This window comes from Pleurodeles waltl, chromosome 3_1 (genome assembly GCF_031143425.1).
Source record: "Pleurodeles waltl isolate 20211129_DDA chromosome 3_1, aPleWal1.hap1.20221129, whole genome shotgun sequence".
Taxonomy (NCBI): Eukaryota; Metazoa; Chordata; class Amphibia; order Caudata; family Salamandridae; genus Pleurodeles; species Pleurodeles waltl.
The window spans coordinates 47,233,447-47,259,893 of NC_090440.1; positions in this window are offsets into that span (position 1 = coordinate 47,233,447).

Below are 26,447 nucleotides of genomic sequence, written 5' to 3' on the forward strand. Positions count from 1 at the left end.
TTTGTGAAGACCTCTGTGGTAACAGATGATGCTCCTATTTTTGAATGAAGCACCATATCCAAAGGAGAGTTCACTTGTGGTTTCTTCTCTGGAATAGGCACCTTTCTCCCAAAATTGTAGGCTTTTCCATTACCACTCTGCTCTAACCCTGGGCCTCAGTTTTGAACCACAACCCCTTTATAGAGGCAGAACTCTTGTAAATATCATGATGCTGACTCCTGAAAAACAGGTAAGCTTGGGATCATATCAAGTCATAATTTGTGTTCATTAGGGAAATATTTCAGCACACTATGGCCCTCATTACAACCCTGGCAGTCAGCGATAAAGCGTTGGTAATACTGCCAACAGGCTGGCGGTAACCAAAATGGAATTATGACCACAGACTAAACCGCTCAGACAGACAGCCACTTTAACACGCCGACTACCACGGGGGATTCAACAAGCACCACGGCAGTAACCGCCAACTGCCAGGTGGAAGACAATGTACAGCCCATACTATTACCACCGGCCTATCCTCCACCTTTTCCGGGGCTGTACCAACGACATCAAAAGCATGGCGGAAACAGAGCTCAGAAGTCAAAGGACTCACCTGTGGAGACTCAGGGAGCATCTACGACACCATGGAGCCCGAGCTGCACATATTTCCAATGCTAGTCTACCTTCTGCTGCATTATGAACTCCGGCGAAGACGACCACGGTGAGTACTGCCGCCTAGCACACAAGGGAGGGGGGAGGAAAAAGAGAGTGACACACACACACGCAACACCCCCAACACCATACACACAACCAGATGCACTAACATTACATATTTCCCCATACCCCTCAGGAATAATGTAAGGAGAAAAAGATTGAAGAAAGTGAGTGTAATACGATAAAATAACATGAATAAGTGCATCAAAATACAATTGTATATACATATTTACAAATGGAGGGACCCTGCCCAGTCCTCAGTGTCCGTGGGCCACAGGGCCACAACACATAGGCCAAGGCCCCACCTCACTCCTGCAACAGGGTGAGAACACTGCAGGGGCATCAGGTCCAAAATACAGAGGCACCTCAGGGGGATGGGGAATGGAGGGCACCTCAGCCAGAAGATGGTACAACACCACTGGTCCTGGAGGGGGCAAAATGCCCTCTGCTCTGTCCTGGGGAGTGCAAGGCCACAGTCTCTCAAGTGAATGGTTTGCCCACTGCTTGGTCCTGGGGAGTACAAGGCCACAGTCTCTCAAGTGGGTGGTTTGCCCACTGCTTGGTCCTGGGGAGTGCAAGGCCACAGTCTCTCTAGAGGGTGGTTTGCCCACTGCTTGGTCCTGGGGAGTGCAAGGCCACAGTCCCTCTAGTGGATGGTTTGTTCCACTGGTTCTGGAGGCTGCATTGTACCCAGTGAGCTTCATCCTAGGAAGTATGGGGTGAGTGGATGGCTTCTTCCACTGGGGTTCTGGAGGGGGCATTGTGCCCAGTGTGCTTTATCCTGGGAAGGATGGGGTGAGCGGATGGCTTCTTCTACTGGTTCTGGAGGGGGCATTTTGCCCAGTGAGCTTCATCCTGGGAAGGATGGGGTGAGTGGATGGCTTCTTCCACTGGTTCTGGAGGGGGCATTGTAGGAGGCTGGCCTGGTTTGTAGTGGGTGCCTTGGGCACTTACACCTAATACCAGGTCAGGTTATCACTTATTAATGAAATGTAGTAGTGTTCTAGCAGCTTAGGCGGATAGAGGTAGCTATAGCGGAGCAGCTTAGGCTGAACTAGGAGACATGCAAAGATCATGCAATACCACTCAGTACTTATACACAAGTAAAGACAATACTCAGTTTTACCAAAAATAGAGGTATTTATTTGGGTGACACAGTACCAAAAATATCTTAGAGACAATACTCCTTCTGGAGGTAAGTATTGTACACAATATATATACTAGACACCAAAATTAGGCAAGTAAATAGTCACAGAACAATGCAAACAATAGGAAATGCTATAGACTGCAATGGGAGAAAATAGGTCTCGGGGCAAAACAAACCATATACTAAGAAAGTGGAATGTGAATCACAAATTCCCCCCTAGACAAGTGTAGTGTGTGCAGAATCGCTGGGAGAGTAAGAATACAGTAAAGGTAAGTAAATTACTCCACCCCAGAGCCCAGAAAAGCAGGAGTAAAGTATTGCAAGTTTCTTTACGACACACTACACCTTGTGATATGGATTATTGCAGTAACCAACCAAGTTTGCAAACAACAGCTGCTGGATTCCTGGACTTGAAGACCTGCAAAATAAGGGGACCAAGTCCAGAAGTCTAAATAAGTTCCAGGAAGGACAGAAGCCCCTGCCAACCCAGAAGAGGGTGCAAAAGAAGAGTCCCCAGTTAGTAGAAGCCTGCAGGAATACACCCGAGGAAGATGCCAGCGGGTTCCTGCATGATGCAAAGGATGTCCCACGACATGAAGATGGATGCAGATGTGATTTCATGTTGGAAGTCTCCAACAAGCCTTGGTTATGACAAAAGTGTGTTTTGCGTCAAAATGGCGCTGACTGGACCCAGGAGGGACCTGGGGTCCTCAACTCTGTGTGAAGAGGAAGAGGGGGCGCTCAGCACTTTAGAGAGCCCTCAGGATGCCAGACAGCACCCACGGGAGTCCCAGGACACAGGGACAAAGGAGGTGCAAAATGCGGTTGGTGCAGCACAACAAAGGAAGGTCCCATGCTGCCGGAGAACAACTCAGCAAGTTGAGCGTCGCAGGATGGAGTGCTGGGGACCTGGGCCAGGCTGTGCATGATGGAATTTTGCAAATAGTACACAGAGGCCTCAGGCGGTGAAGATGACACAGTACACAGGGGTACCGTCTCTCTCATTGAAGGCAAGGTCTTACCTCTTCCAAAGTGCGTCAGCAGGACCTCAGGACAGTCTATGTCGATGGGGTCCAACCTCTGTGTCCTTAGGAGCACGCTCGTCACTGTGAGAGGTGTCCAAAGGTACCGGTCGTCGTCTTGGAAGGTGCCTGCTTGAGCAGGGGAGTGACTCCGTCACCCCAAGGGAGATTTCTTCGGTCCATCTGGTGCAGGGTGAAGACAGGGAGTCCCCAGAGCGTGCACACTGTAGAAACTGTTGCAGTTGCTGGCTGGAGCTGAAGTTGCAGAGGAAAAGTATCCCTTGTGGATACTTTGTTGCTGTTACAGCGGTTCCTGGAGCACGCTGTGGTTGATCTGAGGTCAGAGGATGAAGTAGTAGTTGCAGAAGATTCCTGAAGGAAACTTGCAAGCAGAATCTAAAGAGAACTCCAGGAGAGACCCTAAATAGCCCTGATAGGGGGATTGGCTACCTTATCAGGTATGGACCTATCAGGAGGGGTCTCTGACATCACCTGCTGGCTCTGGCCACTCAGAGCCCTCCAGAGTGCTCCCACACCTTGCAATGCAAGATGGCTGAAGTCTGGGACACACTGGAGGAGCTCTGGGCACCACCCCTAGGGTGGTGCTGGACAGGGGTGTAGTCAGTTCCCTTTCCTTTGTCCAGTTTCACGCCAGAGCAGGGGACAAGAGGTCCCTGAACCGGTGTAGACTGACTCATGCAAGGAGAGCACCATCTGTGCCCTTCAAAGCATTTCTAGAGGCTGGGGGAGGCTACCCCTCCCCAGCCTGTAATACCTATTTCAAAAGGGAGAGGGTGTGACACCCTGCTCTCAGATGAAATGCTTTGTTCTGCCTTCCTGGGACTGGGCTGCCCAGACCCCAGGAGAGCAGAACCCTGTTTGTGAGATGGCGGCAGCTGTAGCTGCAGTGCAAGCCTCAGAGAGCTGGTTTGGCAGTATACTGGGGGTCCATGGTGGAGCCTCCAGGATGCATGGAATTAGCTCCCCAATACCAGATTTGGAATGGGGGGACAATTCCATGATCTTAGACATGTTACATGGCCATATTCGGAGTTACCATTGTGAAGCTACATATAGGTTTTGACCTATATGTAGTGCACATGTGTAATGGCCACCCCGCACTCACAAAGTCTCAGGAAATGGCCCTGAACTATGTGGGGGCACCTTTGCTAGTGCAAGGGTGCCCTCACACTTAGTAACTTTGCACCTAACCTTCAGCAAGTGAAGGTTAGACATATAGGTGACTTATAAGTTACTTAAGTGCAGTGAAAATTGCTGTGAAATAACGTGTATGTTATTTCACGCAGGCTGCAATGGCAGGCCTGTGCAAGGGTTTGTCTGAGCTCCCTGTGGGTGGCACAAGAAATGCTGCAGCCCACATGGATCTCCTGGAACCCCAATGCTCTGGGAACCTACCATATACTAGGGACTTACAAGGGGGGTCCAGTGTGGCAATTGAAATTGGTAAGTGAAGTCAATAGCCTACAGTGACAAATTTAAAAGCAGAGAGAGCATAAGCACTGAGGTTCTGATTAGCAGAGCCTCAGTGACACAGTCAAGCACTATACAGACACACATTAGGCCATAGACCATGAGCACTGGGGTCCTGACCAGCAGGATCCCAGTGAGACAGGCAAAAACATACTGACATACTGGTAAAAATGGGGGTAACATGCCAAGGAAGATGGTACTTTCCTACAGGCATTGTGCCCAGTGAACTTAATCCTGGGAAGGATGGGGTGAGTGGATGGCTTCTTCCACTGGTTCTGGAGGGGGCATTGTGCCCGGTGTGCCTGATCCTAGGAAGGATGGGCTAAGTGGATGGCTTCTTCCACTGGTTCTGGAGGGGGTATTGTGCCCAGTGAGCTTCATCCTGGGAAGGATGGGGTGAGTGGATGGCTCCTTCCACTGGTTCTGGAGGTGGCATTGTGCCCAGCGAGCTTCATCCTGGAAAGGATGGGGTGAGTGGATGGCTTCTTCCACTGGTTCTGGAGGGGGCATTGTGCCCTGTGATGCAGATCTTGGGGAGTGCAAGATCACAGTCTCTCACCTGGGTGTTAGACCCACAGGATTTGCAGGGGCAAGGATGCACACAGCCTATGGATGCAGGACTACACATTGTTCGCCGGTGGTGACGGCTGCTCAGTGGTGGCAGTGGCGTTGATGGTATCGGGGGTAGCAGTGGTGGGGGGGGGCTCCAGCCCATCCCATGTGGCCTCGGACAGCTGCCCACTGGGGCTGCTTCTACTGGCAGTGGTGCTGGTGGCGGTGTTTGCAGCAGTGCTGGTGCAGTGCTGGCAGTGGTGGGGGGAGGCTCCAGCCCATCCCCTGCAGCCTTGGACAGCTGCCCACTGAGGCTGCTGCTGCTTGCAGTGATGCTGGTGGCGGTGCTGGTGGTGGTGCTGGCAGTTGTGGGGGGAGATTCCAGCCCTTCCCTTGCAGCCTCGGATGGCTGAACCACCATGGTTGGTGGTGGGAGCTCCAAATGAGTCCCAGCAACAGGCTTCCTGTCATTCCTGCCTGATGGTACAGGCCCCTTGCCCTTCCTGTCAGCAGCCGGTGATTTCTCCTTCCATTCCCTGTCGCAGCTGGTAGTGTGCCCTTGCCCCTCCTAGACGCTGCTGGTGGTGCCTCCTTGTCCTTCCCTGTCGCAGCTGTTGGTGCCTCCTTGCCCTTCCCTGTCACAGCTGGTGGTGCCTCCTTGCCCTTCCTAGACGCTGCTGGTGCAGGCACCCTTTCAGTGCTGCTGCCTGGTGCCCGCGATCCTCTCCCACATGCAGTAGCTGTCGACGCTACTCTGGCAGTGGACGGGAAGTGGCCTTAACCACGACTCCGTAACAACAAAGTCGTGGACAACTTAAGCGGAACAACGTTTTCGTTAACCACGACTTCGTTGTTTGGTGCCTTAGCCATGCATATGCTGAACCACGCACATGCGTGGTTAAGGCACAGGAGAAAGGAGTCGGCTGAGGAGGATGACGTGATCATTCAGGTAAGTGGGGCTGTTTTAGGGTTGGGGGGTCAGAGTATTTTTAGTTTTAGGGGTGGGGTGGGGGGTCGGGTATTATTAGTTTTAGGGGCAGTTTAGGTTTAAGGGCAGGGGTGGAGGGGGTTGGGGTATTCTTAGTTTTGGGGGTTGGGTGGGGGGTTGAGATATTTTTAGTTTTATGGGTGGGGGGTCGGGTGGTTTAGGGGCGAGGAGGGGGGTCGGGTATTTTAAGTTTTAGGGGCGGGGTTGGGGTATTTTTAGTATTTGGGGGAGGGTGGTCGGGGTGGTTTAGGTTTTAGGGGTGGGGTGGTTTAGGTTTTAGGGGTGGGGTGGGGGTTGGGGTGGTTTTAGGGGCGGGGTGGGGAGTTGTGGTGGTTTTAGTGGCGGGGTTGGGGTGGTTTTAGTTTTTAGGGGCGGGGGTGAGGGGTCGGGTAATTTTAGGGGGCCGGGGTGGGGAGTTGGGGTGGCTTTAGGTTTTAGGGGCGGGGTGGGGGGTTGGGGTAGTTTTAGGGGCTGGGGTGGGGGTTTGGGGTGGTTTTAGGGGCAGGGTCTGGGTAATTTAAGGGGCAGTGTGGACGGTTGGGCTAGTTTAGGTTTTAGGGACGGGGTGGGGGGCTTGGGGTTGTTTTAGGGGCAGGGGTGGGGGGGTTGGGGTTGTTTTAGGGGCAGGGGTGGGGGGGTTGGGGTTGTTTTAGGGGCGAGTGGGAGGTTGGGGTGGTTTTAGGTTTTAGGGGTGGGGTGGGGGTCGTGGTAATTTAAGGGGTGGGGTAGGGGGTTGGGGTAGTTTTAGGGGTAGGGGTGGGGTGTTGGCGTGGTTTTAGGGGTGGGGGCAGGGGGGTCGCGATAATTTTCAGGGTTGGGTGGCCAGGATGGATGCATGCTGGAACCATGCATGCCGTTCATTAATGCCTTTACCAGGAATGCCTTTACAACTAAAAATCGTTAAGGCATTACTGGTAAAGGCATTAGTGGTAACAATGCAGTCGTTGTTCCGACCTCATTGTTCAGGCATGCATTGTTCCAGAATGCGTTGTTTTGACATACATTTGCCATCGACTGGGTGGCTGAGGTGCTTGACTGGGTTCTGACTTCCCTGGCCCGACATGAAGGACTGAGGGGGGGGCAGTGGTAGGGAAGAGGTCAACGGTGGAGAACAAAAGCTTCTTAGGGACATTGGGGTAGGAAGAGGGTGAAGGTTTGGGAGTGGAGGAAGAGGAAGTGGTTGTAGGAGGTGTCTGCTGATTTTGGGTGCAGGTGCATGTGCTGGATGCTGTTGTGAGGTGGATGGCTGTTGGGTGTCTGAGTGCTTGCGTTTGTGTACTTTGGGAGGAGGGGGCACAGACACAGTGGGAGAGGACACAGGGGACATGTGCATGGATGTGGGGGTGGTGAATGCCAGTGAGTGGCGTATAGTGATAGGCGTGATGGTGATGGTGGGAGTGGATGAGGATGTAGTGCCTGCAGGTGTGAGTGTAGATGCAACTGGGAGGAAGGTGGACGAGGAGGAGAAGGGGGACACAGTGGAGGCAGTGGATGTTGGTATGTCTGCATCTGGATGGTGTTTGTGTGAGTGCCTGAGGGATGATGTGTGGTGCTTGTGTTTGCCTGAACCACTCCTTTGGGTTGTTGTGTGTGCATGCTGGTCTGCCTGTATGCTTGGGATAGGTTGGGGTTGAGGGGAATGGGATTGGGTAGAGGAAGTTGGAGGGGGGAGGCTAGAAATAGGAACAAAGGCTGCTATCAGGGAGGAGTCCAGAGCCTGGATTGATCTCTGTTGGGCCACCATGCCAGAGTGAATGCCCTCCAGGAATGCATTTGTTTGTTGTAAATGGGCTGCCAGCCCCTGGATGGCATTCACAATGGTTGACTGCCCAACAGAGATGGGTCGCAGGAGGTTAATAGCCTTCTAACTCACAGCAGCAGGGCTAACTGGGGCAGGGCCTGAGGTGCCTGGGGCGAAGGAGATTCCGACCCTCCTGGGTGAGCGGGTACGGGAAACACGCTGAGGGGCTGCTGTAAGGGTGGTGCTGGTACGGGGGTGGCGGCTGTACCTGTAGTTGGGGTGGGCACAGAGGTGTCTGCCACCACCAGGGAGCTTCCATCGGATGAGTTATCACTGTCAGAACTGTCCCGACCAGTCTCCGCCGGGGTGTTCTCCTCACCCTCCGTCCCACTGGTGCCCTCACCGTCGGTGGATTCGGCCTCCTGGCCCCTGTGGGATGCAGCTCGCTCTCCCCGTCGCCGGTGCCTCTGCTCCTCTGCCAGATGATGCTAATGCACATAAGAACAGGGTGAGAAAACAAAAAGGGGGGGAGAGACAAAGGATACCCTTGGTCAATGGTGGCAACAACCCCACGTTGGCGTATACAGCACACACACACACAGGGAACAGCCCTACGCACTAGGCAATGCACTAACAGTCACAATGCTAGTCACCAGCACATGGACAGGGATACCTAACGCCAATTGCAGCATACCTGAGACCCACAGACCCCTGCCCAGTAGTGGATGCCTACTACCTTGGTTGGAAGAGGTTTATATCAGACCCTCCCCAACATAGGTCCTACCCTGCAACGTCTGGCCTGGCCTAGGGGCACCCACAGGCCCACATCCCCCACCCGGATGCCACCCCGCCACGCGCAAGTAGTATATTGGGGCACTGCACTTGTGGCTGCTGTGATTCCCGCAAGCGCCCATCCAGCTCCGGATAGGCCACCACCAGTACGCGGGCCATCAGGGGGTCAGGATTTGATGGGCACCCCTTCCTCGTTGGGAGGCCATCCCCAGCTGGGCCTCTGACGTCTTTCGTGCCCAGTGTCTCAGGTCCTCCCACCGTTTCCGACAGTGGGTACTCCACCTGCCGTAGACCCCCAGGGTCCGCACGTCCTTGGCGATGGCACACCATATACCCTTTTTCTGATGGACGCTGACCTGCAGAGAAATACACATAGGAAAAGGTATCAGTCAGACCGTCCTGCCTGTTACACTCATGGCCCACCATAGCCGTCACATCCCCTTACGCACAGACATTGCCCACCATACATGCAGCACACTGCCCAGGGCCCTTCCACTAACCCACCCACACGAGGCCCTCACACACAGCACTCAATGCATTCATGCCCCATGCATCGTGCTCACAGTGTACTCCCCTGTTGGTCCTGTTGAGGCCCATTCAGCATTCGGTACTGGGGTAGGACCCCATCCACCAGTCTCTCCAACTCCTCAGCGGTGAAGGCAGGGGCCCTTTCCCCAGTGACACGAGCCATGGTCGGTTCCAGACACAGGTCACAGCAGCACTTGCAGTGTAGGTCCTCTCCTGTTGAAGGTCAGGTAGCAAGTGAGTGAACAGATAGAAAATGGTGGTCACATCCACGGTGGTGCGTACTGTCACCGCTGGCATACATCACCATTGGCCACTGTAAACCATAGGGCCCAATGGTATCCAATCAGGAGTTGCATGGCGGTTCTCGACCGCCTACCGGAACGGCGCACAATGTCAGCGGAATTACCTCATTTCCACATGTCCCTCTATACAGGACAGGTGGACGCCATTTCAGTATGGGCAGGCCATGGCACCTAACTGCGTCACAGTACACATAGGCACCATTTGGGTCTATCCAACAATATACTGTTACAGTCACAACATGCAATGCAGTGTAGTGTTTGTAAATATGGAATACTGACCAGCTGCTCACCGTTTTGCCCCCTAGATTGCAACCGCTGTGGATGAATAGGAGATGGAGACATCCCCCCATGTACAGGCCCCTGGTGGACTTGGCAACAATGGAGGACAGGCACATTATCTTCACCTATAGACTGGATAGGGCCACAATCACAGACCTGTGTGCCCAATTGGAGCCTGACCTAATCTCTGCTATCCGTCAGCCCACCGGGATCCCCCCTCTTGTGCAAGTCCTATCTGTGCTCCATTTCCTGGCAACTGGCTCCTTCCAAGTGACAGTGGGCTTGGCAGCTGGAATGTCTCAGCCAATGTTCTCAATAGTGCTGACCAGAGTGTTGTCCGCCCTGATTAAACACATGCGCAGCCACATCGTTTTGCCCCAGGTGGAGGATTTGGCCACAGTGAAAGCTAATTTCTTTGCAATGGGACATATCCCCAACATTATTGGGCCTAATGATGGTACACATATTGCATTTGTTCCCCCTGGAGAAATGAACAGGTGTTCAGAAATCGAAAGAGCTTTCACTCCATGAATGTGCAGATAGTGTGCCTGGCGCACTAGTACATCTCCCATGTCAATGCAAAGTATCCTGGGTGTGTGCATGATTGTCAGGAATAAGGCTGTGCACGGTCCAGGTCCCACCCGAAACTCCGCTGCGTGGATTTGCAGCACTTTATGCGCACCACTGGTCATCCCCGCTTGTTCCAAGAATGACCATCAGCGTCGTCTGCCCTGTGGTAAAGCTGCAGGTTCAGGGCATTGGTGGACAAGATGCACTTATCAGTGCTATCCTATGAAGGGACTACATTTCCCATGTTTTTAGAGGCAGCAGCCATCTTGGGGTGTGGCAGGCCTATAAAGCCCAACCACACCCAAGCACGTTGCTCACTATTTTGAAGACTTTGTTGCAGTCAGACCTCGTGGGGGTTTCCTCTGAAGAAGAGCAGAATTCCTTCATAGCAGATTGGCAGTAACTTGGAGGATCCTTGTTTCCATGGTGAATTCAGACATGAGTAGGTCATACTCGTGCCGGTTAGGTCTTGATGAGCCCAACCCAGAAGGGAGTTGTTTCTTCCGAAGTTAAAGCGCCCCCTGAGCTCAATGAGCAAAGCGTTTCAGGCCACTTTGATAAAATGTCCCGGGCCTCAACATTCAAGCGCTTCAGTTCTCAGCAATAACGCGCATTTGCACAGCACTTCAGTTCACAGGAATAAAGCGCATTTGCTCAGTACTTCAGTACACAGGAATAACGTGCCTTTGCACAGCGCTTCAGTTCACAGTGAATAACGCGCATGATTGATATTCAGGGAGTGTCCATAGTCTAAGGCACTTGTCTTCTCAAGGTTTTTGAGGTCTCAGTTCATTTTTTGTTTCATGATTCAAAGAAGAGGCTTTGCCCAATTCATAAAGGGTCTCAATCTGATATTACGGAGACGCCTTTATTCAAAAACTCTATTGGTGAGTTACATGGTTATGAATGAGTACATGCATATTTGTTCTAACTTTTTCCTTTCAGATCTCTCTCCCAGCAGTTCCCTACACTAATGCCCTTCCCCCGCCAGGCTTCATCATAACTCTGTGCTATCAAAGCTTTCTGAGTTGGTGACCCCGGGAGGTGGGCCTTTTTGTTCGGCAGCGTGCAGATCCTGAGGAAAAGGCACTGTGACAATGATGCCTTTATCCTGAGGAATAGCAGCATCCCAAATGTGATGGATCAACTCCAGAGGCACCAGATGTGGCTAATAGGTGAGCCCTGGTTCCCACCCAGTTGGTGTTGGTGTATGGGTATGGTGTGGGCCCTAAGGGTTAGTGTGTGGCTAACAGTTGTCCCTCAATATTTTCAGGTGACTCTGGTTACCCCAACCTCTCATGGCTACTGACCCCAGTGAGGATTCCCAGGACAAGGGCAGAGGAACGTTACAATGAGGCACATGGACGAACACAAAGAATCTTAGAGAGGACATTCAGCCTCCTAAAGGCCAGGTTTCATTGCCTCCATCTAACAGGTGGTTCCCTGTACTACTCACCCATGAAGGTCTGCTAGATCATCGTGGCATGCTGAATGTTGCACAACCTTGCCTCACTTCGCCAGGTGCCTTTTCTGCAGGAGGATGTGGCTGAGATGGCCGTGTGGCAGCAGTGGACCCTGTGGACAGTGAAGATGAAGAGGCAGAGGATGAGGACAACAGAAGTGCAATAATACGACAATACTTCCAATGACGCACAGGTAAGACACTGTAACTTAACTTTTTATTGACAGTTTTGTGTTTGACATTATCACTGGCAGGCTGATTTTCCCACTTCTATGGCCACTTACTGTACCCTTTGGCATATCTATTTTCAGATATTTGTGCCCCACTATCGCTCCTGGTGTGTTGACTGCAGCCAACTACAGGTCATTCCTATATATACATTACTGTACAGTTGCATTGCAGTGATTAAACCTTGTTAAACGGATACATAGTTCAATCATTTGACAGACTCCATACTTATTCAAATGGTGTTTATTTAAGTGCCAATAAGTAGAGGGGGATGTGCAATGGGCTGGGGTGATGGTGGAGGAATGTCCAGGATGGAGTCCAGACTATGTGGATCACAGATGCATTGTCCAATGAGGCGTAGTAAGTGGAGCAACAGCAGTTCAAGGTGGACAGGGTGACTGAGTGGGACACAAGGGTGACAATCAGGAGAGTCTTATTTCCTGGCATGGGTCTTGGCAATAGTCTCTGACTTCTGCCTGGATCACAGGAACCATTTGCGGGGTGGTTCTCCTTCTGCAGGGGGAGGGGTGCTGGTGGCCTGTTGGTCTTGTGGCGGAGCCTCCTGTCCACTAGTGGCAGCGGAGGAGGAAGGCTGTTCAGTGGTTTGGATAGTGTCTGGGCCCACTGGTGTGCCATTGCCTCCATCATGGTGTTGGCCATGTCTGCCAGCACCCCTGCAATGGTGACCAGGGCAGTGTTTATGTTCTTCAAGTCCTCCCTGATCCCCAGGCACTGTCCCTCCTGCAACTGCTGGGTCTCCTGCAACTTGTCCAGTATCTGGCCCATCGTCTCCTGGGAATGGTGGTATGCTCCCAGGATTTTGGTGAGTGCCTCCTGGAGTGTCGGTTCCCTGGGCCTGTCCTCCCCCTGTCACATAGCAGTCCTCCCAGCTTCCCTGTTGTCCTGTGCCTCTGTCCTCTGAACCGTGTGCCCACTGCCACTGGCCCCAGGTCCCTCATCATCCTGTGCTTGTGGGGTGGCCTGGGGTCCCTGTAGTGGTGGACACACTGCTGATTGACGTGTCCTGGGGACAGAGGTATGTGCCTGCTTTGTGGGTGCTGTGCTGGTGTTTCCTGAGGGGGGAGGCTTTGTGGTGGTATGGGACTGTGCCTGGGTAACCGACTGTCCGGAGGTTCCTTATGGACCAGGTTGGTCATCCAGATCCAGGCATCCAGAGCTGCTGTCATCACTGTGGGCATCTTCTGGGGTGGGACTGGATGTTGCTGGCACCTCCTCTCCGGTGACGTTGGGTGGGGGACCTGTGGGGTTGTAAATGCAGTGTTATTGTTTCTGCGTGTGACATCTTGTGCATGGGCGTGTTGCCCTCTATGGTTCCTATTGCCCTGGCAGCTTTGCCTTGTGTGAGTAGTTATTTGGTGGGTTAGGTGATTCTCTCTAGTGTGCATGCTTTAGTGATGGCTGTCCATGCAGGTCTGTGATGGGGGTCCGTGCATTGGTGTTACATGCAGGGCTTGGTATTGGGAGGGGTGGGTTGTGATGGTGGAGTGTGTGTGAGGTGGTGGAGTGATGGGAGTGAGGGTGGAGGCAGGTGATGACATGAAGGTAGGGGGGTGATAGTAATAGAGATTTGACTTACCAGAGTCCAGTCCTCTTCCTACTCCTGCCAGGCCCTCAGGATGCATGGTTGCCAAGACTAGCTCCTCCAATGTTGTTAGTTGTGGGGGAGGAGGTGGCGGTCCACAGCCAGTCCTCTGTACAGTGAGTCGGTGTCTTACTGCTATGGAACGCACCTTCCCCCGCAGGTTGTTCCACCTCTTCCTAATGTCATCCCTTGTTCTGGGGTGCTGTCCAACGGCATTGACCCTTTCCACGATTCTCTGCCATAGCTCCATCTTCCTTGCAATGGTTGTCTGCTGCACCTGTGATCCGAATAGCTGTGGCTCTACCCGCATGATTTCCTCCACCATGACCCTTAGCTCCTCCTCTGAGAACCTGGGGTGTTGTTGTGGTGCCATGGGTGTAGTGTGAGTGGTGTGGGTGAGGGTGTGTGGGGTGATGTGTTGGGGTGTGTGATGTAAGGTGGGTGGATGGTGTATTGGTGATGGTGGTGTGTGGCTGTGGTCTTGTCTGTGGTCTTGCTATCTCTCTTGTGGCAATTGTTTTTAGTCGTAAAGGGTTGTGGGTAATGTGGGTGTGTGTTTTATAGGGGTGTGGGTGTGTGGGTGTGGTGTATGTATGGGCTTCAGGTGTGTTATTCAAATTGTCCAATGTAGTGTTGTTTTGCTAGTGTGTGTGTATTTTGAGCACCATTGAATGTCTGCTGTGGTGATTCGTGGATCATAATGTGGTTGGTGTAGTTATGTTGGCGTAACGGTGTGGGTTTTACTACCGCCAGTTTATCACTGACCTTTGGGCTGGCGGATTTGTTTGTGTGGCTGTATAGTGACGGATTGCTATGTGTGTGTCATAATATGGGTAGCGGTAATCCGCTGCAACAGCGATATGTTGGCGGCAGTCAGCATGGCGGTAAGCAGTACTTACTGCCAATGTCATAATGAGGGCCTATATGATTTATTTTCCTGGAATCTATATGCCCTCCACATGAAGTTTAATCTCACCAAACAGTAGCTGCTTGCTTGTCCCCAGTCAGGTGTTGCCTATGACAGCCAAATGGAGAAATTTCAGCTTTCTATACAGCACATAAATATGCATTTATTCTGTGTCCTTGTGCTATGAATTCTAACAAATTAGGTAATGGACATACATGAGTCACTTCACATGAATATTTATTGCTTCTAAAGTAAACACCTAAAGAGTGCCACCCAAAAGTGCAAATGGCAGATCCTGATTTATCCAGTTGGGTTTTGTGGAGGTTAATGCTTTCAGATGGTACCTATCACCTCTAAGAATCCACAAGGGTGTAGGCAGAGGTTAAGGATTAGTACTGTGATCTTGAGACAGGGCAGTGGTCATTGGCATCGCTGAGAAAATCCATAAAGTTGCACTTTTGTGACTATTCATCAACATTTACAATGTTCTTCACACCCCATTAATGCATTTAACTTTAATACTGAAAAAAACGTACGTAAGAGTACAAATCCAGTGTAAAAATACCTACAGAGTCACCCACTTTCTGGAGATTTTTCTACCACCAAAGATATTTTCCAGATGAAAACAAAAGAGAAAAAGAGTTAATCCTTAAAAAAAATTGGGTTATTAGTGGCAAAGGATGTGAGTCCTTCTCAAGTAACAGATCCACAATTATTTTAGCACTGGGAGCCAAGTACTCCTTTGTGGCCATTGATTCTCTCAGAGTAGGGAAGTAGAGCATTCCACGTCCTACTAAGGGAGTTGTTGAGGGCTAATAATATCCATTCACTGGCCTACAACAACAAACACTTGGAGAAATGATAGAAATACTAGGTTGGTGTGTATCTTGCTTCCCCAGTTATGGGAATGGGGAGAGGGGGTGTTTCCCTCCCTTTCTTTCTGGTCTTCTGTCCCAGGGGAAGGGGTCCCCCAGGTCACTTTGCTTGCGTCGGACCCCAGGGGATTGTGCTCCCGGGGCTAGAGGGACCTCTGGCAGAGACCACACACACACACCCTTCCCAATCATAAATAAAATGTTCTGTGCGCAAAATTACTGGGCCTTGGTCCACTTTGGGGATAAATCTTTGAATTACAGTGTAGTGCCTTTTGTTTAAAAAGACAAATCTTTTAACCTGAGTAATTCTAGCCCCGTGTGTCCAATTTTCTAGATCTTGGGCTTATTTTGTTCCTGATGACCAGGCTTAGCTTCTAGGAGCATTTTCATCAGGCCTCCCAGTTGTCGTGAAGAGCCCCTGACCTGTGAATGGGCACATGTTGTGGGCAGCAGGATGCTCTGACTCCCTTCATCAACTTACTCCTCTGTGTGGCTCCTGGTGCTCCTTTCCTGCTGGTGTGGGTGTCTTGCGCAGCCCCTTTGCAACTAGCCTGGAGAGCACTCTCCTGCTCACACTGCCCGGGCCCAAGGTCCTCCTAGCTGTCTTGAAGATCACCTGTGAAGGAATTGAAGACTGGGTCCTTTTCCCCCAGCTGGTCCTCAGGGGGCACATGGGGGGCATGGCCACTTGTCCTTGAAAAACCCATCATAGCCCTGGGGATCAGCTGGAGTCAAAAGCCTAAATTTAGAAGATTTTGGTGCAGGGCAGCACAGCGCAGCAAGTCACCTTGCTGCGCTGCCCTGCATCAAAAGGAAAGGGCAGGAATACACTACATGAATGGCACATGTTGGAATCCTGTCCTTTCTCCACTGTTCCGGCAGCCCAGCACCAATGCAGGTAACCTTTCACCATGGTGCAAGGGTGCCTGCATTCCATGCAGGATTGTTATTGTACAGAAACAGTCCTGGGAGGCGTTTTCCTCGTTCTATATGTGCTGCAGAATGCAGTACACATAGAGAGAGCAAAAAACAAAGAGAATACCCAGGTTTACAGGGTATTGTAAAACCGGGGCTGCCGAAGAATCCATGGGTGTTGCTTTGCAACAACCACCGCAAGGCCTATGCAACGCCTCCGTAATGCAGCGTAAGGCAACACAGCTGCCTTGCCATACTCCATATATATGAGGCCATTTGAATCTACACACTTTGGCTTTGTTTGGCCTCATAAATTTGATTTGGTGGTTTAAGCTACTGTTGCATCACAAAAAGTGATGCAACTGCGGTACAAGGGCCTCATAAATATGGGCCACAGTTATTGGTCCATCCTTGTGGGACATCAGAAGGTTTCCTCCGGCTGGGCATCATTCCCACCATCATTGGCCTCCCAGGGCCAGGGTCTTCTCAACTGTCTCTCTTGTGCAGGGGTTTTTCAGTGGGTGTGGAAAGTTCTAGATGCCAGGCACCCTGTTTTGAACTTAGGATGCCACATCATCATTCCACCCCTTTACCAACCCTACTGTAGAGCATTCTGGGACAATCAAATATAGCGACTTAAAGTTTTCTGTGGAAGGAGCTCCTCTGAGCAACTTCAGCTCTTCCACTAGCTGGCCTTACTGCCTGATCGCTTCCAACAAAACCTTCAAAGGCATGCCCCTACTGTGTTTGATCCAGAGGCCCAGCCCTCCCCCTTTGTTCTAGTGGTCCTGGACTGTTCCCAGCCCAGGTGCAGTTTGACAAGCTAATTAGCAGATGCAGAATTCCTTTAAGCTCTTTTTCTCTCTCCTTTTGTTTGGGGAGGCATTTCCTCTCTCTGCTGGGGAGCAGAGTAATTACCGTGGCCCAGTAGTGGAGACAAAGGCCTGGACTCTGATTATGAGTTGAGCCAGAAAAATATGACAGTTCCTGAAGTCCTGTAACATGTGGATGTATTGTGTTGGAAACGGCACATTCAAATTTGATGTACATGTTTTACCCCAGTTTGATACCTGGCTGGATTCTGTAGGCCTAAGTGGAGTGAAATTGTACTTTTGGGTAGATTTAATCTGCATGTATAATACAGTGAAAGCTTTACACTTTTGCCGGTAAGCCCTAAAAACAAACTTTATGAATGCCCCCTCATATTATTAGGCCTACCCCAGGTCAGCACCTATCCCTTTAGAGTCCTGTCTGCAACAGGCTACCTGTGCGCAATTACCAGGATGTGCATAGTGGTAATAACATACTTATGTGCACAAATGTTCACGTGTAAGCAGCCCAGTGCCCCTTACCTTAGCTGTGCAGCAGCAGTCTTATCTTAAAAGGTCAACACTGGTGATTAACATGCGCAGTCCACGTACCATGAATTTACAGTGAATGAGACTCAGGCAGTGGGACAGGTGGAACCCATGCACTACAATTTCATTGTACCTGTGTACCAACCTCCTAACCAACTTTTTTATGTCCTTTACATTGATTATGCTTTCAGTTTGCAGAAACCTTAGCCATTTAGGATTAGATGTAAACATTGAAATGTAGGATCTCAAGGAATTTTTAACATTGGCCTTTGAACTTTTGTAAATCGTCCTAAGACTGAAACTTTATAAATGTTACATTGATTCCGTCAAGTGGGGAAGATGGATGAGAATTAAAGCGCCCTGCATCCATAACTGCTACTCCTTACTGACTGTCCTGCCTGAAAGGTATTCGGATATAACCAGCATAGAAGGATCACCTATCGTTATTTACATGGATTGTCCGTAATTTCCAATGAGTGTCGATTCTCTATAGTTGTATTGTGGCTAGCGTTTGTAATTTTATGGCTGCAGAACTACACTAGGAACAGCTTGCTGATAGCCAATCAGGGCAGGGAATGGGCTGGATTCAGCCAACCCTAGTAAACAATGCTGAATACATTCAGCAGGGCCAGTATGTCTGCTTTCTGTTCAGTGCAGGCACCTGCAGGTGGTGAAGAGGGTTTCTTATTTTCACTCCCATCTTGCCTCAACACAAAGGCCTCCCTTAGAGGGCCATCAGCCCTTCTTTTGTTGCAGCCTAATCCTGGCTTCACATGTTTGCAAGAAACACTGATATGAAGACAAGTGTTTGACTTTGGTCAACCCACGTATCTAAGAGATTGCATGACCTATAAGAATGCCAGATGCATTTGGCTTAAGAGTAATTACACTAATAATTTTTTAACTAGCACCTACTGATGTATTTTTTATTCAATCTCTTTTCCTGCACTTCTCATCCTAGTGTAAAGTGTCAGAGCACTTTGCATCACGCACACAATATACATAGACAATGAATCATAAAAGTAAGAAAAGCAATGCAGGAAATATGACATAAGGCAACGAGGGTTACAAGGTGTAGTCATCACATATTGTCTATAATGGTAGATATCATATATTAAGAATGCTTGAGTTGGAGAAACACAGTCAGGATATAAAATGCAACACAGTGGCTGTGTTGTCTGTACTAATTTGACTTTTTTACTACATAAAAAAACTATTTTTGCCAACCTTAGAAAAAGAAAAGTTTGAGAAAAAAACAATATGATTCTAAATCAATGCCTTGAAGTTTACGTACTTACTGTGCTATATAAGTGGTATTGTAACTTATGAAATGCAAGAAACAAAAGGTTCTCATGACAGTAACCCACTGAGCTAGCCACATAAGATACACATCTGCGATCTGCATATTGCACACTGTGCTTTGCAGAAGGTACATTATCCCAGTATTATACCTTATGATTAGTGAAAATGATGAGTAGACAAACTCAAATGCCTCCTGCATGTGCATTAACTATCAGAGTTATCTAACAATTAATATTACCCCCGAAAATTGCTGGGCACACAAAGATCTGTGCAACAGCTGCCTTAACCTTGGATGGTGTTTTAAAATTCAGTCTATTTGAGACCAAATGAGTAAAGCAGAACAGATTTACTGACACATTTGTCCTTGTTGCCAATTTTATTCGATAATTTTTAATAAATGTATAAGTTGACTGTCAGACTCCGCTTTTCATTACCCGGCCCTCAAGACTCCACCCCTTTCTGCTGCCATAACTTGACCCCCAAATTATGGAATACCGGAGTAAATTATTCCGTATCCTGCACCGCAGCCAATCATATTGCTGTAGGACCCACCCAAGCCCTGGACTCACAGTTGAGCCAAGATATGATTGGCTTATAAATTGCTCAGCCAATCAAAGGGTTATCCACACTGCTTGCCCTGGGTTCATTTGATAGCATGCTTGAGCTTGAAAGCTTGATGTTACTTCCATACATCTGATTCCGCTTTTGGCTTCTGTTTGCTCTTCAGCCCATGGAACCGGGCGTTAAATGATCCAAGGATCGAAATGGTACCTCCTCCCTGCACTCCACATATACTATCAGCAGTGTGATGCCCCTGCACCCCAAGAGCAACAAGTGGTGCACCGCCACTGCAGTTTAAGGGGGACCATCAGCTTGCATTGCCATCACCCGGCCCTTACTCTGTAGTGCCAGGAGTTTACCACCACCATAATGTGAGAGCAATGGACCTTCAGCCTTGAGGGTTAGAAGAATGCCCTCATGCTGTAGTGTCAGCCTGTGCCCCCAGCATGCAGTGCCAGACCCAAACCCTCATCATGCAATGAAAGGTTAGGACCCTGAGCATGCGGTGTCAACACTGGACATTCACCGTGGAGTCCCGCCATGGCCCTTATGCTGCACTAGTTACGCTCTCTCTATACCATAATATACTCTTAAGGATCTAGGTTGAGTTCCTCACCGCACAGTGCCCACACCTTGCAGGTTCAGCCCAGGAGCCTCAGGAGACAGCAGCAGCACTGGAGTCTTGCCTTGGTTTGTTCGTCACTTTCCAAACTGCACAAGGCCCCAGGTGCCTACAATTGCTTCAGAAGAGGAGTCCCAGTGAGGCACAGACATTTAAAGCCCCCTTGGTTCCCTCATACTCTCAATCTCACCCCTGTTGTTTTCACTGCACAACGCCACCTGAACGTGTGTTATAAACAATATTAACAAATAATCTACCAAGCCTGACTTCATGAGGTCCTCTTGTTCTATTAAGATGAACCAATTTGCCTTTTCATTCGGCCTTGCTTTTGGAAATTCCATAGGTTTTCTCTAATTTCTCTTCTCTTGTATCTCTCTCACCGCAATGATGGTGAAGACTGATAACCCGGGTGGTGGATTGAAGATCTTTTGTATAGAGGACATTACTTCGAGGATGAATAGGCAAGATCTGAATTAATGAAAACACTGATATATCATGGCTCTGTGAATTGCACCATCTTACTACAATACTAGAGCTATGATTGGAAAATATGGGTCAGAATCCAAGTTCTGAGCTTTTATCCAAGGATGAGCATCTTTTCTTTGATGGGAGAATGTGAACGTTGTTGCAAGGTGGTCTCTTGATTGCATGGTGAGTGGCTTTGTTGTGTGGTGCATGTCATTGTTGCAAGATGGCTGGTCTTACTGGTATGTTATGTTTGTTGTGTTATGTATTTTTCTACAGCAGACATCTCACTTGAGGGGTCTCCAGGAGCTCAAAATAGCAGTGTCGTGGGCAGACGCCAGGCCGAGGTTAGTCGAAGAGCCATGTCTTCTGTTTCTTGTAAAATTCAAGAACTGAGGAAACAACTCTGATGTCAGGGGTAGTTTGTTTCATCCTTTGCGAGCGAGTTTGGAGAAGGCAGGGCCACGGGAACTGGTTCCACATATGTAGAGAATGTGTGCAAATAGGAATCTGGCTGAGCAGAAGTGTTGAGTAGGTTGTGGAAGTTAATGCGATTGTTGAGGTAGGTGGGACTGATGTTGTGCAAGGCTCTGTATGTGTGTGTGAGGCATATCAGGAGTGTGAAGGTTTGCTCAGTACTGTTATATATTACACAACCAAAGAATATTAACCTTTTTTGGTTTGCATCTGTGCCAGCCATTTACTTACTTTTTATAGTATTGCTTGACCTCAGCAGATGTGTCTGTAAAATTGACCTTTCGTCCTAAAATGTTGTCCTGAATTTTGACCATTTGTGCTGAATTTTGACCCTTTGTCCTGAATTCTTACAAATACTGTTCGGAATGTTCTTCTATACCAGGTGATCACAATAAAAGGGCAGTGAGGTGGCAGGACAGGGGGGTGAAGCACATGGATTCAGGAGAGGGAGAGGAGAAACTACATTCTGGCTGATTAAGCAAAACATAATTGTAAGACCTTGCTCTCAGGAGCCCCGATGAAATGAGGACACATCTCATCAGCTTAGAAGCAAATTATGTTTTTGTTGATTGTGCTTTTCTCCAACCAGCAGAGTGAAGGATCCGCGGCCCCTGTGAGTGAGAATGTTTTTTAGATTTGTATTAATGGAATCATAAGCATCCAGGAGATGGCATTCTCTGACTCTGAGGAGCAATTCTTGCAGGATGTGCAAAGCAAGTTATTGCAAGAACACATCATTTAGAAGCATGTGCTCTCTGTTTAAAAACACTTCCTGATAATTGGGGACCTCAGATGATCCACGGGGGTGGGGTGCGATGCTGGGATCCGTAGGTGGTGGAATAAAAAAATGCAACCTGTGTAGTTCTTATGAAAGATTCTGGACTTTGATGAACAGTAGTGTAGAAAGTGTGTTATTGTCTTTAGAGTAAGGAAGGGAATCGGTTACCATGGCTGCGGTTTGAATTATAACATACAGCAATAATCAGGGTTGAGTGGCCCCTCAGATCTCTGAGCTTCGGGGCCACTGCACGTGTTGCACCAATGAATGCTACACCTGCTAGCAACACATAGCAAGGAATAGGAGTGTTTAAACTCTTTCAGTCTGCCATCCATGCACATCTTCCCTTAAGAAGAGGTGAGATTATGAAAATAGAAAGAAATACCCATAACGATGTAGGAAAATTACACAGCACTACAAATACTTTACTTCATATTTCTATGAGACTAGATTATGTTCACCTTATAAATATGGGTGACAGGCAATGGCCTCTGCCCGCGCTTCCTGTCTAGTGCGTCTGTCAGCCATGGATTGATCCTGGTGAGGGCTTTACTCATACCAGAGGGTTTCGTTTTAAGAGTTCAGAGGTTGGACTGCTGGAGACGTTTCTTTTTGCTTTTCGTGAAATGATGATCAGTGCGCATGTCACGCTAACATCATTCGGCTGAAAGCAAAAGTGAAATTAGCTGACTGGCTCATTTCACTTTCATTGAATTGGTGCTCAGGGGCCTATCACGGCCCCCCTGAGTACAGATTTGTATGGGGAGGAGAATCTGCTCTTTTCAGTGATATCTTTTCCTAGTAGATTGCCTGGGGGTCGCTGCAGTAAGGTGATCCGCAAGCAGGGATCCAACCACTAGACTCCAGGCATGATGGTAGCTGGAGGAGCAGCCCCTCTGGTCATGGACCTGCCCTGGGGCCCCATAAATCTTTCTGCCCCTCTGGGGGGCAGGTGGTGGTGTTGTCCCCTAATGTGCTCCCTGGGGAGCAGCAAACTCACTAGCTAACAGGTTTTTTAGTACAGTATTTTTATTCGGATATTCGGAGGGAAAGGCCTCCTGGGAATGGGCCCCATAAGTCTGTCTGTCTGCCCACCCTAGTGGGTGGATGGTGGCGTTGACCACCTATCTGCCTCTCCAGGGGTGTAGAAACCCATTAGACACTAGTGTTTTTTTAGCACAGTATATTTATTTTTGGGGGCTGGCCCTCCGGGGCATTGGCCTGTACTCCTCACTGCCCTGGGCCCCATATATCTTTCTGCCCCCTAACATTAACGTTTGCTTAAAATATGGAGAAGTAGGGGAATGCTGGGAGGTTGGAATTTTGTGGATCCCTGCAGACTCTGGAACTTTATCTCCCAGAAGTGCAAAGGAAAATTTGTGATTTTAGGTAAAGTTGGTAAGAAACAATTCTGGGATCCGTGCAAGGTACATCACCCTATATTGTCCCAGGTTTTTACTTTTCAGAAATACCTGTGTTTTGTAGGTTTGCCTGGCTGGCCTCCGAACCAGAGCCGAAATATTGCGGCTACCCCCATTGCCAAATCAGATAATTTTTTTTACAGGAAATGTTGAGATCTCCGGTTTGCGTTTTTGGTATTATCCATCACAGAAATGTTAGGAAATATTGAGTTTGATTGTTTAAGGTGCAGGGGCTTCTGGGTAAACAAACATGGTGAGAGCCACACAAGTGATGCCATCTTGGACTCACCCTGGTGTCTAGTTTTCAGTAATGTGCAGGTTTGGTAGGTTTCCCTTGGTGCCTTGTGTTAGGGCCCATTTCTGCTGCCACCAACTTTGCAGTAAAGGGTACGTTTTTGGGTGGAAAAATTTGATCTGCCTATTTTGTGTTTTCAGCCTTTTCCTGTTGCAGGTAATAAACCCACCCACACAGTTGAGATACCATTTTTATCAGAGGTCTTGGAGAACTCTGGGCGGTAGGAAATTTGTGGCTCCCCTCAGATTCACAGGAATGTGATGAAAATGTGTGTTTTTCAGACACAGTTTGCAGTTTGCATGGGCTTCTGGATAAATGGGCTTCTGGATAAAAAAAACCTTTGTGGAACCACACAAGTCACACCACATCGGGCACCTCCTGGTGCCTAGTTTTTAGGAGTGACTTAGTATGGTAGGTTTTCCATGGTGGCGGCTGAGCTGGAGCCCAAAATCCGCAGCTACCCACATTGCAATAAAACATAGATTCTGCTGGGTAAAATAGGTTGATTTTGTGGTGTATTGTGTCACAGGCATTAAACGAGTGACACAAGTGGATTACCAGTTTTATTGTTAGAATTGTGGGAATGTAGAATAGTAGAGCATCTGTAATTACCAATTGGATTTCTCTGCATTTACACCTTCTAAAGGTAAGCCTGTGTGCAATTAAAAAATACATTTTGCAAAATGCCCTCTGAATTTCATGCTGGTATGGGTCGATATATCTTCAGAGATGTATAAATAAACATTGCTCCTAAACTTAGTATCTGCTGTCCCTTTCAGAAACACTTAGGTTTTCTTTTTACCAAATTTTCACTCTTTATATTTTACTATATTAATGGCTCGATATTCGGTACACAGTGGAAAACTGTTAGAAGGTGCATCTCCGTTGTTGGCTGTGGGTACATTGGATTTTTAGGGAACATACAAACTCGATATATCTCCACGACCTGAAGGGTCTAGCAGTTGTAACAGTATGGTGGTTTTGTAAATCAGCCATTGTGACAAGAAGTGAGAGATCAACATACTGTCACAAACGGTGGTCTTTGTTCTACTCATTGTCAATATATTTTCTATTTCATCAGTTAGCGTCTTTGAGAAAAACCTGAGGGATCTATACAAATACCCCCTTGCTGAATTCAGAATTTTGTCTACTTTTCAGAATTGTATAGCTTTTTTGGATCCCCCATGGATTTTACACCTGTTTCCATCACAAACCTGAAGTAGGTTGAAAAATTAGGAAGAATGGGCTACCTCTTAAAAAATGGCAAAACTGTGTTAGAAAATGTTTTCAAATCAGCCTTGCTTGTTCCTGAAAGTTGGGAAGGTGATCATTTAGCACAGCAAGCGTTTTGTTGACACATTTTTTTAAGGAAAAACAGTTCTCTTACATAGCACATTTTCACATTTTTTCCCAAAAACCAAAAAAATCGAACTATATTTTGGCTATGTCCTTGGTCCCCTCCATGGTGATCCACAAACTCTGGATACCTTTAGAGTTCCTTTGATGTTAGGACAAATGAGGCAAATTGGGTGTGGATACCTTATGTTTAAAAAAATTATGGAGGCTAAATTGCACAGCACCCCAAATTGTCAAAAAAGCCTCAGAACTGCAATGGAAATACCCAAGCAGCTGAGGGGTATTAGGCAAATACTTAATGAAAATAGTTTGCTGTTGTGGAATACTGTACATTAGTGCACATGCGTAGCTGCACTACGAGGGTGGGCAACTCTGACTGATAGGCAAAGATCCCTGCTATTCTGGCCTTCTCCAACCTAAACAGGTGCAGCGCATAGATTGGGATCTCTGCTGGTGTTTAATTTGTAAATAAAAATGTGCCGGTGCCCAAAGCTCTCTCCTGAAACATGTAGCTGCTTCAGGGCATTTAAATGTGTGAGCACCGAACACTGAGGCAGCATAATCCTAAAGCCATCTCAGGCCTCTCTAATCTATTTACATCCCCTCCTTGCCCCTTCAGATCACCCTTGCAGCTTTCTGCCTTCTCCCTTTGTGAAGATTTTCCATCTTTCTCTTCCTCCGCATTTTCCATATGTGTCTTTTGCTCGCAAAAATGTTTTATGCAAAAAAATAAGTGCTGACCATCAGAAGTAAATGCCGATGCCCACCACTGGAAACCACCAGCTAAAATTAAGCACCGGTCTCTGCGCTGACTCTGAGGGGGCTTTGCAGCAAGTGAGCAGAAACAGTTCACAGTCGATTAGCAGAGCTCTGAAGTATCCTAGTTTCTTGTGTGAATAACCATGCATTCCAGGCTGTATCTGTAGTCTTGGTGATCCCACTGTGAGATTGGGTTTACAACTCCCAGAAAGCAAACAAAAACCTTGAGCTGGATTACTACCCACGCTTGAACCTGGAAAACCTGAGAGCTCTGGATGAGAAGAGATACTTTTTTTATTTTTAAATGGATCACGAGTGAGGCGTTCAGAAGCAAATAACATTAAAGTGTACTTAAATAAGATATTTTGCTGGAAGAACAAACTGAGGAAGAAGGTGCGAAAAAGAGTGTCTTCCCTTCAAACACGCAAAAGAATAGACCTCACCTTGCTAAGGTTATCTTTAAGACTGAATTAAGGGCTCTATGGAGTATCCCTATCGCCACCCCTGAACAGTTGTACCAAGCTTACTCTTGGGGAAAACCAGAAGGTGTCAAAGATCAAGAACCGTAAAAAGCAATAAATACAAAAATTAAAGGTCCATATTAAGGGGCAAATTTACAAATGTACAAATTTGCATTGGTCCAGATGTGGCACTTTTCTTGCATCTCCCCTGCCCCACCTAACAACAGCACGGTTGTGCCATATTTATAATATCGTGCACCATGGCGGTCTTTGGACACTAGTGTCAACATTTTTTACACCATTGTAGCGCTTTGTGGCACTAGCGCCAAAACGTTTGATGCTAGTGCAGCAAAGCAGAGGGAGGCCCATAGAATAAAATGGGTGTGTCATTTTAATGCCTGCTCTGAGCCGGTGTTAAAAATGACAAATAAAATAGCGCAGTGAAATGCTGAAAATTTCACTGCACAATTTTTAAGGCCTCCGTGTGTTGGAACGCCCCC